The 15446-nt window shown below is 46.7% G+C and overlaps 1 long non-coding RNA gene across 1 annotated transcript in view; it reads right to left on the bottom strand.

Annotated features, from left to right (window-relative positions):
* LOC310681277 overlaps nt 1-14937 on the bottom strand; it is a 45244-nt gene extending 30307 nt beyond the window's left edge. Inside the window, exon 1 of the long non-coding RNA XR_014513196.1 lies at nt 14120-14937. This is a non-coding gene — a long non-coding RNA (uncharacterized lncRNA). The remainder of the gene's footprint in view (nt 1-14119) is intronic.
* Between the last annotated feature and the right edge of the window lie 509 nt (nt 14938-15446).

The following is a 15446-nucleotide window of genomic DNA, read 5'->3' as shown; positions in this document are numbered from 1 at the left end:
GACTCAGAGCTCAAGTTAATGGATTTTAGCTAAGGAAAAATAGGGATTTTGGTGCAGTTTCAAACAGCCTGCACAGTCAGTTTTGGGTTTGGGAAACCCATTCCTTCACTGGCTTTTCAAGCAGCACCGTGCGATGAAGTGTAGCTCTGATTTTAATTTCCCTGATGTAACATCACTCTGAAGAATTGTGGGAAATTAAAATGGCAGCTAGATCCAATTGTCTGCCCCTGCTTAGGGAGCTGCTTCCTGCTGCCCTAGACTGGTAAGTCCACCAGAGCCCACTCACACAGCTAAAGGGCCCTTTGCTCAGGGGCCCCTCACACCTGGAGCCAATGTGACTTCTACTTATCAAAATTCTTTAGTCAAGGTCTGGGGTTCATGATAAAGAACATGCACAGAGGCAGAGAACATAAAATTCTCAAACTTCAAACAATAACAGTATTTTTTCTTAATGAATGCATGTAGACAATTATAAAAGCATCAAACAAGCACTTCATGCAAGCTTGCTTTGGATCCCTTTTAGGAGTCATTTAATCAGTTAAATAATATATATGTTACTGTGATTAACAAAACAGAGTATTTTTTATTTATGTGGCAAAATGTTTCGGCTTCTGCCTTCATCAGCTGCTCTGATGAAAATGAAACGATGCTGTTTCTAAAGGTGGGAGTTACAAAGCTTTGAGGATGGGGTGCTCAGTGAAGCTTCATGCCCTGAAGCGAAGCGACGCTGGTGCCAGGCTGAGGCCATGTGGTGTCCATGTGTCCAGTGGGCACATCCATAAGTTCTTCCTCTTTGTTAACATTATTAGATCTGTCAGCATCCGAGTGCCTTGGAGACATCAAAGGTCAGGCCATTGGCACCAGCTGGACTACCACCCCTCCCATTTTTCAGACCCTCTCATGCCCCTGCTTTCATCTTCAACCTCATTACCATGCCTCCTACCCCCTACTTTTTTGCAACCCCATTTCCACCTTCACCCCCTTTTAGAAGGTGATAAGGATGCTCAGCAATGCAATGCAGGCAGGGCCGGCCCACTCATGAGGCAAGGTAAGGCGACTGCCTCGAACAACAGAAGCCCATGAGGCGGAACCCCTGCGGGCACCTTGCCTCCAACAAGAAGTGGACCGGCAGCTGCATCAGTTTCCAGCAACATCCTGCCAAAATTTCACCAAAAGCCATTGCCACTGCTCCACAGACCCTGCCACACAACACAGGTAAGTGGGTGGGGGGCTTTAGTGGTGGTGGGGAGCAGGGCAGCGGCAGCAGGAAGCAAGCAGTGGTAGCCTCAAGCGGCAAAACAGGAGACATCTTCCCTGAATGTAGGGGAGGAAGAAGTTGCTGGAAGTTGCCATGGGGTGGTTTGTGAGCCAAGGGGGGTTGCACAAAAGGAGGACCAAAGGAGCAGGGTGTGTGTGTGTATGCAGGTGTGCTAGTGGAAATGGGTGCAAAGTGGGACTGTGAAATCAAAGGGAGAATTGGATTCTGAAATGGGATTGGGAAGGAAGAAGCTCAAAGGGGTTAATGCCAGGCTGTTGGTCACATGGAGGTAAAAGACTTACGGAGGGCCACCAAACCCCTGTTGGTTCCACATTTCACCCCCGGTTGCAGTCACTGCTAGTCCTATTTGTAGTAGACCCACTGAAATTAACAGACCTAGGTTAGACATGTTAGGAAGAAGTGTTCCATCTTCTTATAAGTCTTCTTTCCTCATAAGCCCTTACAACTACAAAGGCAAGGAAAGATGCTTGTGGAAGTCCTGCAAAAGAAGGAGACAAAAGTTTGTTTCGTCTGTGTGGATTCCTTCTCCCTGGAGACGGAGCATTTGCAGGTTCCTCTGCTAGCCTATTTTTCATTTTTATGCATCGGCCATTCCTCTTGCACGTCACCTCTTACAGCACCCTTGAGCATTTTCAATCCATTCCACGCAAGGTTTCCCTGCCTTTGCCCATTTCCTTATTGTTTTTTAATTGTTTTGTGGTGTGGTGTGTGTAGATAGAGATGTTAGTTAACAGCATGAGCTCTGTGGGTTGAATCCAGACTTAGTCCTCCTTACAGTAAACCTATTGAAATCAGTGGCACTTAAGTCAAGGCTAACTTAAACCACGTTGATAGACAGATAGAGATATTTTTCTATGCAGTGGCCCAGGAAGCAGTGGCGTAGCGTGGGGGGTGCAGGGGGGGCCGGCCGCACCGAGCGCAACATCTGGGGGTTAGGGTTAGGGGGCGCAAATCCACGGGTTAGGGGGCGCAAATCCACGGGTTAGGGGGTGCAAATTACTTGCCTTGCCCTAGGTGCTGACAACCCACGCTACGCCACTGCCAGGAAGATTGGCTGGTTGCCAGACCCCACAGCCACAAAGGCAAGCTATTTGCAGCCTGGTGGTGGGCAGGGCTTTCCCATTGTGGTTGTTATTTCAGGGGTGAAAATGAGGGCAAGCGCAGGCTGGGCCAAAACTTAGAAAATGACTTTCAATAGGGACAAATGTAAGGTTCTGCACTTAGGCAGGAAGAACCAGATGCACAAATAAAAGATGGGGGACATCTGGCTTAATAGCAGTACATGTGAAAGGGATCTAGGGGTCTTGGTGGACCACAGGCTTAACATGAGTCCACAGTGTGATGCAGCAGCAAAAAATGATAACACTCTTCTATGCTGCATCAACAGAAGTATGGTGTCCAGATCAAGGGCAGTAATAGTACCACTCTATTCTGCCTTAGTCAGACCACACTTGGAATACAGTGGTACCTCAGGTTAAGTACTTAATTCATTCCGGAGGTCAGTTCTTAACCTGAAACTGTTCTTAACCTGAAGCAGCACTTTAGCTAATGGGGCCTCCTGCTGCCGCCATGCTACCGGAGCACGATTTCTGTTCTCATCCTGAAGCAAAGTTCTTAACCCGAGGTAATATTTCTGGGTTAGCAGAGTTTGTAACCTGAAGCGTATGTAACCTGAAGCGTATGTAACCCGAGGTACCACTGTACTGTGTCCAATTCTGGGCACCACAATTTAAGGAGGATGTTGCAAGCTGGGATGTGTGCTGATTAAGGCAACCAAGATGATCAAGGGTCTGGAAACTAAGCCTTATAAGGAATGGTTGAAAGAGCCGAGTATGTTTAGCCTGGAAAAGAGGACACTGGGAGGAGATATGACAGCCATCCTCAAATATCCAAAGGGCTGTCACATGAAGTCTTGTTTTCTTCTGATCTGGAGGGTAGGACTCAAACCAATGGCTTCAAGTTACAAGAAAGGACTAAACATCAGGAAGAACTTTCTGACATTAAGAGATATTAAGACAGTGGAATAGTCTCCCTCGGGAGGTTGTGGACTCTCCTTTCTTTTTAAGCAGAGGCTGGGTGGCCATCTGTCAGGGATGCTTTAGTTGAGATTCCTGCATTGCAGGGGGTTGGACTAGATGACCCTCAGGGTCCCTTCCAACTCTGCAATTCTATGGAAATCCTTAAGTCTAAAACCCCAACACTGAGCAGAGGTACAGTATTCCCCATGGTTTGCATATCTCAGAAATCTCAAAAAGATGAGTGTAAAGTATGCACAAAATGCATTAAATAGTGAAAATAACACACATACAAACATGCATTATCACAGGGGAAATTGCTCTGCCAAAATGTGCATATTAGGCAAAACTGCATTAAGAATGTATGTAGCAGGAGAAAATGGTGCTAAAATGCTGGGGACCTTTCAGAAAAAAATCACAAATTGATGTGGAAATGTGGAGAACTGAACTGAAGATTGGAAAAATGAGAAACTGAGATAAACTGAAATTGACAGATTTGCTCATCCCTAGCAGGCACTACAATTACAATGTCTGTTGGACAAAGGCATGGCAATATTTTACGTGCTCCATTCACTCCTGAGCCTCTGCTAGTGAGGAGCAAGTCTTTCCCTGGCACTGAGAAAACAGCAAGGGAGCTCAGCAGCCAGCCTAGTCAGAAAGCCAGCTCCCGGCATTTGCTTTCCAGGTGTGTTGAAGGGTTGCTATGGCTACCAGCACTGCCACTTTATTCAGCATTTGCTGTTAAGATAAGCTTTGGTCTATGTGTCACAGCAAGAAACTGTTTGTGTATACTCTCTCAGGCACTGTCTGGTTTTCTTTTGAATTACTTGTGTGATGCAGCCTCTCTTCCTGCCCTTGAGGTGGAAAGAGATAATTGTGCGACCTGGAACCTGGAACCAACAGGGTTCTTCCCCAGACACATCTTCTGTCTCACAATTTTATCCCAACCACTCTTACTTTATCTTATTGTCATGGATTATCTCTTTCTTAGCTCTTTAGTTAGGCGTCATTAAGAACACAGCAGCTTTGTACACCCCCAGATCAGCCAAACCTAGGTAAAGGGACCCCGGACAGTTAAGTCCAGTAGCGAACAACTCTGGGATGGCGGCGCTCATCTCGCTTTACAGGCCAACGGAGCCGGCGTTTGTCCGCTCTGCAGACAGTTTTTCCGGGTCATGTGGCCAGCATAACTAAGCCGCTTCTGGCACAGTGGAACACCGACACCAGAGCAGCGCACAGAAACACCGTTTACCTTCCCGCCAGAGTGGTACCTATTGATCTACTTGCACTTTGACGTGCTTTCAAACTCCTAGGTGGGCAGGAGCAGGGACTGAGCAACAGGAGCTCACCCCGTCGCGGGGATTCGAACCGCCGACCTTCCAATCGGCAAGACCAAGGGTAGTGGTTTAGACCACAGCGCCACCCGCGTCCCACCAGCCAAACCTAAACTTCCCCCAAAAGCTGGAATTATGGGCTATGAACATACTTTCCAGCATTTCACAAATCAAAAGCGAGGCAGGCTTTCAACACCTCTATTACTGAGTATCAGTGCCTAATTCCTACCTCTACTTCCAGTTGCACATTGCTGACATCTTTACATCCGCTGTGTGGCCTATTCCTTTCCTTTGCAACTCCTTGAGCTGTACTGTTGTTAGAAAACAAACGAACCCCAAACCCCACGACATTTGTTTCCTGGTTAATCATCCTCAAGAAAAATACAGTACTCTTACAATCTCTTGTTATTATCCATTCGAAACTAACCTCACCAGCATGTGAAATGGCAAGCAGTGCAGTGATGATGCCTTAATGTGTGTGCATTTATGTCAGGGATGAGGGATTTTTGCCCCACCAGATGTTGTTCAACAGCTGGGCAGCAGAAGACTTTGCAAATGGTCCCATGGGGCAGCTGCATTTCCCCCCCAGGAGTGCTTCTGGGAACACCATCACGTAACGGCATTCCCAGGTGTATTCTGTCCCTCATTTGAAAATTATAGGGCATCCAACATTATGCTGATATTTATTTCTACAATGTTTTTCAGCCAAAGGCCTCCAACGCAATGCATAAGGAATTTAAAATGCACAATAAACTTCAGCAAAATCAAAAACAAGCAAGAAGAAAAACAAGAAGAAACAAAGAAGAAAATGAAACAGCAACAATATCATAAGGAGCCAGAAAAATGGAAAGAAATCAAGCAGATAGAAATAGGAAGAAATGTGCTCATTATAAATGATCCAATGGCTGAAAGTAGAAGCAGGAGGCAGTCATAGGCACTTTCTGAGGGGACCCCACAATCTAGATGCTGCTATTGAAAAGTTCCCGTCCTGTGTATACACTGATTTAATCTTAGATCTAACACCGGTTCTGACAGATCTGCATTGGCTCCCAGTACGTTTCCGAGCACAATTCAAAGTGTTGGTGCTGACCTTTAAAGCCCTAAACGGCCTCGGTCCAGTATACCTGAAGGAGCGTCTCCACCCCCATCATTCAGCCCGGACACTGAGATCCAGCACCGAGGGCCTTCTGGCAGTTCGCTCATTGCGAGAAGTGAGGTTACAGGGAACCAGACAGAGGGCCTTCTCGGTAGTGGCGCCCACCCTGTGGAACACCCTCCCTTCAGATGTGAAGGAAATAAGCAGCTATCCTATTTTTAAAAGACATCTGAAGGCAGCCCTGTTCAGGGAAGTTTTTAATATTTAACACTGTACTAATTTTAACACTTGATTGGGAGCCGCCCAGAGTGGCTGGTGAAACTCAGCCAGATGGATGGGGTATAAATAATAAATTATTATTATTATTATTATTATTATTATTATTATTATTATTATTATTATTATTATTATCTTAGAGTGGACCATATCTTTATCTACAACCCCTGCCCACCAAAGGCCATGTTTGAAGGGGAGGGCAGGGCTAATCACCTACCAATCATTTGGTGTCACAATGATGTCAGGTTTTCACTGCCAGTGTTTGAAATAAAGCCTTGCAGGCAGAAGCAGTGACAATCCGTTAATTGCTGGGGCTTCTACACAGCAAGGTTTATCTCTCGCTCTTAGCACTTTAATTAGCTATTGCTAATATCACACCAGCTCAAGGAGCTTTGCCCACATCCCAACAGCTTCCACAGAGCTTCTGAAGCTCCAACAATCAGTTGTCAGGGCTTGCAAAGTGTTTTGCAGGTGCTACTGATCAGCTGATCACAGATGCCTGTATACCCCATTTTAGCCCTACCTGCTGACACAATATATGATGTCAGGGGTGAGGCAGGTGGACACGGCTTGGGGGAGAAATCTAGGGAAAATCATATGTCCTTGATTTCCTCCTTCACCGCTGTTTGATGGCTGAATCTGCTTTGTATCTGCTTATCATTTTAGGTTTTAGGCAGAAAGCCAAGGAGGAACTATAAGGATGCTATTCTGGCTGGATTTGAGGCCCTTGCTAAACCTCCGAGCAATCTAATATTTGCTTTTTCATCTATCATTGTGAAAATATGCTTAGGCATTCCAAGCTGAAAAGGAAGTATTACATAATTAACATTATTTCAAACACTGTCAGTATATTACATATTTTATGCCCACTGGCAACATCTCTGAAATAGAGATTCAAGACATGAATTAATGGGTAAATTAGAGCCCTAACTGTATCAAAACTTTCAAAACCAAGATGTGCAGCAAACAGGAAACTTTTGCAGAGCTCTACTCATTTGCAGGACGCCTTGGCAAGGGGACTGCCAAGAGTCTCAGACAGCATGAAACTCTGGGTTGGGGTTAGTATGATCCAGTGGCGTAGCGTGGGGGGTGCAGGGGGGGCGGCCGCACTGGGCGCAACATCTGGGGGGGGCACGCTCGCACTCGCAGCTCTCTGCCTCTACCTGGCTCACTCACTCTCTCTCACTGCAGTGCTGGCTGTGCGAATTGGATCCGAGCCGCCGGGTCACCGCCCACTGTGGAGGGGAGGGTGCCAGGCATGCGGTGCGGTGCGGAGAGAGAGCGAGGGACTATCTGGGGGAGGGACAGTGCAGGGGGGGGCGCAAATTACTTGCCTTGCCCCGGGTTAGGGGGCGCAAATTACTTGCCTTGCCCCGGGTGCTGACAACCCACGCTACACCACTGGTGTGATCCCATCTCTCCACCTCAGCTAATCCCCTGCATTGGGGGAGGCTCCTCTGAGTCCCCCAGCTTCCAAGCCCTACAATTCTGAGTGGGTGAGGGAGATTTAACTCCAGTTAGGGTTCCTTACCCTCTTCCATGGGCCCCACAGCCCTGAATGGCAGGTCTCTAGAATTCTCCATCACCTTAAAGATGATTCTGGGTGCTCACTGGTGTGAACAGCAATTTTTGAAAATATCATTACCCAGCCTCTTTGGGCAATGAAATATACTAGGAGTCAAGTGTGAATTTCATGCTCTTTATTCAGCTCGTAGTAGCAATGAATGAATCTTTCCCAAAAATGTCTACCTATATACAGTGGTAACTCGGGTTAAGAACTTAATTCATTCTGGAGGTCCGTTCTTAACCTGAAACTGTTCTTAACCTGAGACACCACTTTAGCTAACGCCCCCCGCCCCCCGCCCCGCGATTTCTGTTCTCATCCTGAAGCAAAGTTCTTAACCCGAGGTACTATTTCTGGGTTAGCGGAATCTGTAACCTGAAGTGTCTGTAACCTGAAGCCTCTGTAACCCGAGGTACCACTGTATACATTATTTACACAATGGACCCCGTGTGATTGGCTAATTCCGGGCTGCTCCTGTAGGCCAATCAGGTCACTGATTCACTTCCACCTGGAGTTTGATTGGGTGGCTCCTGCGGACCAATCAGACTGCTGCATTCTGGATCCTATTGTTCTAGGATTCAGCTCAGTACATAACAGGCAAGTAGCTAAACTCACGCTATATAGAATAGGGTGGCTGAGTGCTGGGTGGCAATGCTGAGAGGACTTGGTGAGAGTGTGCCACTGCTTTAATGGCCCACTCACAGCAGTACTGATGAAGTGTGAGAAGGGCCAGCCCAAGACATTTCGGCATCTGAGGCAAACCACAAAACGGCCAAAAGAAAACCCAGCCAGGGAAGATGGGGTGGGTGAAGATCTACATCAGGAACAAGGGGGAAATTGAACTGGGAATTGATACGGAAGGGGGGGGGCATGTCTTCTTCACCTCCTTCTTTGCTACAATATATCCATTTATTTCCAATTGTCAATGTCAAAAGGGACTAAAATCTATAAAATTCATAGAAAATCAACGTGCCAATTTGCTCAATTTCTCTAGGACTCCATGACACCTCCCCTGTCCTCCATAATCCCTCAAGCAAGGTGTCAAGACCCTAATCCTGTCAAATCACTCTGCCAAGCCTTTCCTCTGGGCAATGCCAGGTGGCAGACTATGCATACATGGACCATTGTCTTCTCATCACCGGTACTCAGGATGTGCTTTTCTGCGCATATCTCCAGCTCTGCATATTCCCCCCTCCCTCCTCCATATGTTAATTCTGAGTAACCCAACCTCTTCTTAATGTATTCATGATGTAACTGGGATGTATTTTGCACTGTATTCTGGAACATGGAGGGAAGTTTCAAAAGTTCATGTCACCCCTTTCTCGCTGTTCAATCTCGCCTTGAACCTGTTGCGCAATAAACTTGGATCTTCTGCAGTTTGCTCCTGTCTCCGGCTGAGCTCATTTTCCTCCGCAGGGACCCGCGGACTTAGTCCGACGAGCTGGGTGGCAGAGCAGCCTCGCACCCAGATTTTACCGTAACAGAATCAAATGGGGGGAAGGGGCCCACTCTGAATCGCCCTGGGGCAGGTGCAAAGTCCAGGACACCCCAGAGGGCAGCCGTCATCATTTCCTCTCAAAAGGTGGGAGGAGACCAGCAGCACCTCTTATTTGCTAAGAGGCCCCTGTGGAGATGACATTTTGGAGGGCTACTGCTGAGGAGGTGGCAGATCCGGCTCCAAGGAGCATCTCGCTGCCCCCTGGCTGCAGTAGTGGGCAATGCGTTCCTTGGAGGCCAGATCTGCTGCCCCATGGATCCTGCTGCCTGAGACACTTGGCCTCGCCTTGCCTCTTGAATGGGCCAGCCTTGAGTGTGAGAATACACACAAATGGCCCCTGCGTCCATCAAGGGCTGCTGCAAACATCACCTCCACCTGAACCTTGCTGAGCCAAATGGGGAAGCGGATTTTTCAATCTCATCTCATTTGTGCCCAGGAGTGACACCTCTCTCGCACCATCCTGCTAATTAAACCATTTGATTCCTGGATGCAAATTTCCTTTTGCTGTTATCTGTTATTGTAGGAAGGGGGCAGTTTGTGCCGGAGGGAACGAGCTTAGAACAATCACGGTTGGGTTCCATATTTATTCCTGTATATACAAAAGCAGCACCTTCATTATTCATCCCCCTTCAGGGCAACTATCTCATAATAATAAAAACGTCAAAAGGAATACACAGATACATATATCCACCAATAGAGAAGGTTCTACAAATGTGCCTGGAGAGACTGTGATTTATGACCTAGCAAAAATGGAGATGGGGTGAGGAACCTGCTGCGCCAGCTGAAATGTAACTCCTTCTTGACTAGCTGCGTTGGTTACTGGAATCAGTCGTCTCACGGGGCAATGCTCTGAGCCCCTACGTATTAATGTTAGGTGTTTAGAAAGGTGATACACAAAGCCATATGTGCAGTGTGAATGTACACTGGTAGCTCACGGCTGTGCCGTTCTCTCTGAGTAAATCAAACACCCACCCTTTTCCATGGGAGTAGCCAGTGGGGCAGCTGTTCCCTCCCCCCATCCAGTAAATAAATAAAAATACTTAACTAACTGACCATTCGCATCACAGATAGATCAGTTCTTTCCCCCCCCCCCATAAATCCTGCCTCCCATGAACATAAATCCTGGCTACGTCCAGGCTCCTTTCTAGGAAAGGGCAGAGTGATTTGGACTGCACTTTTATGAACCTTTCCACTGCACAATTCACAGCTGCCTTAAGATTTCCCTCTCTGCATTTCCCTTTGTCTAGTGCTTTCTAGTCTTGGGTCTTTTGTCCCACCGCATTCCCCAGGAAAACCCGCTGTTTAGTGATGAGTGAGAACAAATATCAATAGTTTTTTTCTGCAGATTGCATTTTTTTGTCATTCACCTGCAGGGGAAGCCCCTAACTCACTGAGGGTTTGAGACCCATTGGCTCCCCTCACCTGGTTTAGGCTGCCAGTCAAAGCCGTTTCCTGGGATTGTGGCCGCTGTCACATGCTGACAGCTTCTAGGAGCCACAGGTGAGAGCTGAGTGCAGGGTGGGGACCCAAGGCGGACAAACTACCCCTGAAGGAGCACAACATGCCCCCCCACCAGGAGTCCCACCCCTCCCCTAACACCCTATGCACTCCAGAGATTGCAATACTGTGCAGCTAAATACACATCAGCAATAAGAATGTCAGATCTTAGGGCTGTCATTCTTCCTAGGTTTCTGTTTAGTTTCTGGCACTTGAAAATTCCCCTCCTCAACTTCCCGTACCACTTCTGTCCCTCGAGTCCTTGGGTAACACTCCTTCATCCTGGGCATCTTTGCTTTTGACGTTAATCCCATTATCTCTCTAGCCTCCATCTTTTTTACTACCTCACTTGTTTATAACCATATCTTGGTTGCCAGTGGAGTCATAAATCTCTTTTATGCCTCTGGTGAGTGACACCGTGGAAATGCTCCAAAGAAAAGCTCATATTGCTATAATATAGCTTACTTTGTGCACCTCAAGCACCGTGGCGTCTGGTTCCCTCACTTATGTGTGTGTGTGTGTGTGCATATTTAAGAGAAAGAGCATATCAAATGAGGATGAACCATTAATGAGTACTCTTTGGGTTAAGTCAGTCAACCAGCTACAAATCCACCTAAAGGTTACATTGTCAAGCTCACATTTGACCAGCTTTATCCGCAAGAATATCAAGGCCCCAGTAGATAAACACAAAATGGCCTCAAACCACATAGAGAAAGTTGAAGGGATGATGGAGCAGCTCCCACAGAAGCAGCTGCAGCAAAAAGACTTGACAAAGGGGTGGATTAGAGCTCTAAGACTCCCAGGGACACAATTCACATGAAAAACACAGAAGCTGAGGCTGCAGCCAGCAAGGCGTTCAACATGGGTGTGAGGCACAATGAAAGGATCCAGTCTGTTATAATGGCTAATAAGGAACTCCAGCTAAAGGTATGAACCAGGGGGACTGTGTTAGAAGAAGGACTGGTTTGGGGGTCCCAGAATTCTCTGGGTGGGCTTCCTCCATCTAGCCTTCCAGACTATGGATATTGGGAAAAACCATAGTCTGACATATAGACTCACCTCTGAAATTCATATGACACATATATAGCTTGAGTATTACCAGGTAAAATAAGAACTCTTGAATTTAAAAAAAACAACCCTAAAACTGGCTTGGAATGAAAAACAAGTGCTTTTCCTCCAGGATTTGAGCAAGGGACATGCCATGCAGAGATAAAACCTTGATACCAGCTACAGAGAAACTGCAGGAGACAATCTCTGATGCAGGTGGGACTTCCCTTTTCACCTCATTGTTCACGGAGGGCATAAACCATTCAGCCACAACACACAAAGGAACCAGACACTTTATGTCTTTATTTAAGATGGAGAAATCCTGGTCACCAGAAGAACGGGAGGACCAAGTACGTAAGATACAGACAAAATGGCACATCAAACAGGGACATATTCCAGCAAAGAAAAACTACATTCAGCACCACTCCAAGACATCAAGATTTTTGTGATTCTGCCAAAAACAAAGTTTCCCACAGAAACTGCAAGTGCCCCTGTTGCTAGACCACATTCACCTGAATTGGCATGGCTATGGCATTATGAATACATCACAATTTCAGCAGCTGGCAAAAGGCTACAAGAGCAGGGAAACATCTGCTAACAGCATCACCCTCCTTTTCCTTCTCCAGTGTTCTGCCAGACACCTGCAAAATGTTTGCCTGAACAGACTGCGGGAATCTCCCTCTGGAGCATCTCCTGCAAGAGGGCACACAATGGATCAAAAGGGTATTGTGTTCGAAAGATCTTTGTCACACCAAAAGGTTGTGAGTTGAATTGGCATCTGAAACAGGGAGTGGGGGACCTTTGAGTCATATCTGGGAGGTCTCATAAAATGAAAAAGGGTTTCCAAACTTCCTTAATAACATATACCCAATATTACTTGCTTGCAAGAGAGGCATCTCGCTAAAAGCAAGTGTTAAAAGATGGAGGGAAAGATTTTTCTGCCCCAGGCTTGTCCAACTCCAAGATAGTGACAATTGTATTATGCACCCCGCCCCAGAGCATAGGAAGAGGGGCGCGGTGGGTGCGGACCGCCCCAGGTGTCATCACTGGGGGGGGGTGACAAAATGGCAAAAATAGGTGTTTTTAAAATAAGAAATGATGATGTATGGAAGTGAGAGCTGGACCATAAAGAAGGCTGATCACCGAAGAATTGACGCTTTTGAATTATGGTGCTGGAGGAGACTCCTGAGAGTCCCATGGACTGCAAGAAGATCAAACGCATCCATTCTAAAGGAAATCAGCCCTGAGTGCTCACTGGAAGGACAGATCGTGAAGCTGAGGCTCCAATACTTTGGCCACCTCATGAGAAGAGAAGACCCCCTGGAAAAGACCCTGATGTTGGAAAAGATGGAGGGCACAAGGAGAAGGGGACGACAGAGGACGAGATGGTTAGACAGTGTTCTCGAAGCTACAAACATGAATCTGACCAAACTGCGGGTGGCAGTGGAAGACAGGAATGCCTGGCGTGCTCTGGTCAATGGGGTCACGAAGAGTCGGACACGACTGAACGACTAAACAACAACAACAAAATAAGAAATTCCCATTGTGGGGGGGAAAGGTTTTAAGTGCTTACGCTCAATGTTAAGTAAATAAACCAGAAAATATCACTTGAAACTGTAAGTATCTTATTTCCCCCTTTTTTTTAAAATGATTTCAATATGGGGGTGGTGACAAGAAATTTTCTGCACCGGGTACCACATGACCTCGCTACGCCACTGCACCCCCCCCCCTTCTCTTCCAATGTAAAGAAGTAGCAAGAGACCCTGAGGGGAGATTTATATTTGCGAAATGCTAACTTAACAATTAAATATTGGAGAGGGAAAGGGAAATTGGAGAGGGGAAAGGGGTCATAGGGGGAGAAAATTGTGGATGGGGTCAGGCCTGTACAGGGGGTGGGCAACCTCAGGCCAGGGGTCCTGCCAGGGACTGGTTGCTTTTTTGCTCGAGTTTATAACTTTGTTCTAACAAGACTTCTTCCCAGGCCTCAGGCAAGCTCTGCGTGAGCTTGGATGGGAATAGTACCATTTCTGCATCCCCAATGCTGTGCACGCGTGGCACTCGCAATGATGCAGAAAAGATGTGATCACAAAGGCTACTTTCTTCCTTACTTATGATGCTTCTAGTTGTATATGAAATGCCGCCTCCGACAATATATCTCATCAGTCAAGGGCGGAATGAAGAGAAAATGTTCCTGCCACACAACGTGGGGGGCAGAGTAGAAGTATAGCAACAAAATTCTTCTGGATGTTCTCCTGCACATGCTTCACTGAAAGGAATAAGGGCCACACAAGAGCGCAATGCATTGGGGTGGCCCGTTAAAAATATGCAAGCTGCCAGTGCAGTTATCACAGGGTGGGATTTGGACTGGTGAAACAAAATTTGTACATATAAAACAAAACAGAGCCATTGCTGTTTGGTTTATAGTTCTCTGACTTCGCTGGGGGTTAACCAGAGAAATAAACTCCGTTGCAGCATATTTCACTTACAGCATCAACAAACACAGGTAAACTCACCAGTTTCAATCAACCACTGACTGACAATGTGATAGACAATCATCGACACTTCAGGCAGGCTCCATTAGAGTGACACGGCAATCGCAGGGTTCCTGGCAGAGGAGTTGCCACGGCAACGCACCCGGGACAATGCAAGCGATGAGATGCACCTGTGAGAGCACAAAACATTAGGCAGAGAAGGGTAAATATTTCTGGATTCACAAATATAAAGCAGCCTTCTGTGTCCTTGGACGGTTAAGCATTTGCTATCCGAAAGGCTTTGAAAGCAATGTTCCCCCAAGATGCGGTGGAAAATTTAGGGAGCTTGTGAGGTATAACCATAACTGTCAACTTTTCCCTTTTCTTGCGAGGAATCCTATTCGGAATAAGGGAATTTCCCTTTTAAAAGGGGAATTGTTGACAGCTATGGGTATAACCTCCCCACCCCCACCCCACTTCAGAATCCCCTCATTTATAGTTGATCTAAAAATTGGGGTTTGGCTTTTGCTGCCCAACTCCCCATGGGACTCTGAGTCCCCTAAAACCATGATTGGTCAGAGAAGAATGGATGGAGGCAGGATCCAGTAGAGAGCAAGGCAGATATTTATTTTTCTGTTGCAACAGAGTTTGTGCCCCTCCTTCCAAGGAGTGAGAGACCCTGAACGAAAGTGTGCAGGAACCTTTAAAGACTTTTGACATTGCCCAACCCCCTTAGTCAAAGACCACCCCGAAATCATCATACATACATCACAGGAGGTGGTCTACAGCAGAAATCCTGTCTGCCAGAATACCAAATAATGGTCACTGATTGCATTACCTGGGCAGCCTGGCCATTCTTTTGTGATGGTTAATACTTTAGTTCCTGGTCATACACAAACACGTACTTAAGACAGGATTTGTAAGCAAAAAGGCAATGGGAAGGCTTTCCCAATTTGCCTCCCTTACTGCAGAGGAATAGTTGAAGTCATTGGGAGAGTGAAAATGGCTTCAGGATTGCTGTCCCGTACTATTTCAGATACATGGTTTATATTTATTCTATATTTGAGACCTTAAAATTTTTTATAACATAGTACAGTGGGACATGGGTGGCGCTGTGGGTTAAACCACAGAGCCTAGGACTTGCTGATCAGAAGGTCGGTGGTTCGAATCCCTGTGACGGGGTGAGCTCCCGTTGCTCAGTCCTTGCTCCTGCCAACCTAGCAGTTCAAAAGCACATCAAAGTGCAAGTAGATAAATAGGTAAGGAAGGTAAACGGTGTTTCCATGCGCTGCTCTGGTTCACCAGAAGCGGCTTAGTCCAGTGGCGTAGCGTGGGTTGTCAGCACCCGGGGCAAGGCAAGTAATTTGTG

This window comes from Podarcis tiliguerta, assembly GCF_965153285.1.
Source record: "Podarcis tiliguerta genome assembly, chromosome: 7".
In the NCBI taxonomy this organism is placed as follows: domain Eukaryota; kingdom Metazoa; phylum Chordata; class Lepidosauria; order Squamata; family Lacertidae; genus Podarcis; species Podarcis tiliguerta.
Note: the sequence above shows the minus strand (reverse complement) of the source record. Positions and strands in the feature narration are given on the sequence as shown.